This window comes from Macaca mulatta, chromosome 3, assembly GCF_049350105.2.
Source record: "Macaca mulatta isolate MMU2019108-1 chromosome 3, T2T-MMU8v2.0, whole genome shotgun sequence".
Classification (NCBI taxonomy): Eukaryota; Metazoa; Chordata; class Mammalia; order Primates; family Cercopithecidae; genus Macaca; species Macaca mulatta.
Genome location: NC_133408.1, coordinates 75,468,196 through 75,471,243, shown reverse-complemented (window position 1 = coordinate 75,471,243; position 3,048 = coordinate 75,468,196).

Below are 3,048 nucleotides of genomic sequence, written 5' to 3'. Positions count from 1 at the left end.
GAAACTCTCTCTACATATAATAACAACAATCAAAAAAGCTTTTTATGCCAAAACAAAGGGGAAACTGTGTTCCAGGCAGGGGCAAGGGCAAAGATTCTGTATGGGGAATAATTCCTATTTATTTGAAGTCCAAATATAAGTCCAGTAGAGCTGGAGACCAGTGAGAGAGAAGATATGAGGTTAGAGAAATAGACTGTGATGAAGTACTTACTATAAGGCATGGGGACCAGAGTACCGGGTTTATTCTAAAGCCACGAGTGTTAAGCAGTGCACAGTCTATGATCTGGTTGATATTTTTAAAAACACGATTCTGGCTACAGCAATGGAAATGAAAACCACAGGAGATCAATACAGGATTTCAAGCAATCCATGGGGATGGTTTGGTCTAAGAGGCAAATCGTGCATCTGGAAGGATACAGATAAGTTTGGGGTTGACCTAGAAGATAGTGTGGAACCTACTGATGCCCTAGATGTTAGCACTGGGAAAGGGGAAGGATCCCAACAGTTTTAGCATATCGGCTTAAGAAACTGGATGATGATAGTGTCATTTATTGGGATGGGCACTACCAATAGGAGAAAATATTTGAAGAAATCAAGAGTTTTGTTCAGGGTGTGTTTTCTACAACAACAAAAACACTTGCTATGCTGTGGTCCTGTTAACCATGCTATTGAAAATAATAATCCTGGAACTCATTGGAGGGTTTGAACCTGGCAAAATAAATTTGGGAGTCATGAACATATAAATTCCTCATGACATAGAAATGGTCCTTAAAGCCACAGGCTACATGAGATCACTTATGCAGAAAATACAGAGAAGGGCAAGGGTGAAGCCTAGGGTACTCCGACATTTAGAACATGAAAGAAAGGAGAATGGAAAAAGAAGAACCCTCAAAACCAAGAACCATGAGAGAGAAGGAAATCCAGAAGCAGCAAGGACACTGAGGATTCCAGAGCATGGAATTTACCCACCACGGTGGCTGCCTTTGAGAAGAGATGTTCCTTGCCTGATTTCAGAAGAGAAGTTCAGATTGTTGGAAGTGGGACGCCTCAACTGCATGGGAGATGGAAAGAAGGCAGGGTGTGTTAGTCCGTTTGCATTGCCATGAAGGAATACCTGAGACTGGGTAATTTAGAAAGAAAAGAGTTTAATTTTTGTTCTGCAAGTTACACAGGAAGTGTGGTGCCAGCACTGGCTTCTGGTGAGGCCTTCGGAAGCTTCCAGTCATGGCGGAAGGCCAAGGGTGAGCAGGCGCCTCACATGGAGACAGCTATCAAGCAAGGAGAGAACAGGGAAGTCCCAGAGTCTTTATAAACCACCAGCTGGCATGTGTCACCAAGGGGATGGCCCCAAGTCATTCATTAGGATCCAACACGTCCCACCAGACCCATCTCCAACATCAGTGGTTACATTTCAACATGAGATTTGGAGGGGACACACATCCAAACTCTATCAGTGGGCCTGGAGGCAGGGACTGTAGAAGCCACTAGGAGATATTAGGTTGTTAAGTGAAGCAAGCAATAAAATTGCTGGAGGAATTTTACTTTGTCTTTAGATTTTCTTTTAAGAAAGGATAGGGGACAAATGTGAATAAGAATGGTATCTACACTGTTGTCCAAGCCATGGAGGTCTTGGAAGTCAAGATAAAGTGTGGCTTTGCTTTCAGGTGAGGGGCAGTGCACATGAAAAATGAGTTAAGGGTAGGAAGGTGAAGAGAACATTTGTAGAAGTTAAGGTTTGTGGGATTTTCTGATGACTCCTCATGAGTTTCAGAGGGGATTGTGTGAGGTTTGAGAAGACAGGATGTGAGGTTGAGTCGGAAATGGAATGGCCTGGGAAGGACTCATTAGTCTAGAAAGAGATTGCTCACCTGGTAATTCAAAGCACTATCTCAGCATAATGTGGTTGATCAATTACATTACGGAACAGAGTATTTATCTGGAATGTAGGGACACATTTTAGCAAGAGGGCAAGGACTCTTTACTGTGCACCAGCATTGCAGTAGCTAAGGAACAGTGATTCCCCTATTAACAGTAGCAAAGGAAGCCTCCTTCCTTGTAGCCAGCACAAGGCTCTGGCAATGGGATGTGAATAGACATATACCTAGGAGTGAACAGAGATTCTGAAACAGATATGCAAGAACTTAACATACGAAAATGGTGACATTCAAAATCTCTGTGAAAATAATTAATTGCTGAAGAAATTGGATTGCAACTATTGGACACCCAATTAGGAATAAGAATATATGTATATAATTATTACATTCAAATATCTTGTGGCCCAGGATCTCTTTAGTAGCCCAATACCTTCATACTTCTATCAATTTAATTGCGCTTTTACCACAAATTCACTTAAATGTGTTACCAAACCAGTTCATGAAAAACTTTTTAGTTACGTAGGTGATCTATTTCATAGAAGAATGAAATGTAACTGCAGAAAGAGAGTTATTTATTTCCATGTAAGCTTAATAATTTGGAAACACTTAAGTAGAGTTAAACAAAACAGTTCTTCTGAATTAGGTGTGAGCCAGTTATAATACACTGGGAAATATCTACAAGTAATAAAACTTGAAAGACAAGCGACAGGAGAGGTGACTACTTTTATAACCCACATAGCAGGGTTACTATTCCACAGTAGTAAGACATCACTAAATATCAATGATAAAAAAATAGAGAATACATAGAATTACTAAAAACATAACTACACAGTTCATGTAATAAATAGCTCAAATTATTAACAAACTTATAAAATACTCAAAAGTGTTCTATATATTCAGAGAAATAAATATATATAGAATTTTCACTCATCATTGCCAAAAACAAGGTCTGCTAATACTCTTCCTTTGTAGGAGAAACAGAAAATATCATGTAAATTTGATAAATTGATCAGAATGAGAGTCTGCAAATTATCTTTGCATGTAACTTTTTAATTATTCTTCCATTTTGGCAGTGTCATTTAATTTTAATAAAGGATTTAATATGCAATAAAGATATGAGCCATGAACTGGGCCAAATAGCATAGCTTTGAAATACATTAAGAAAACAAGAAAG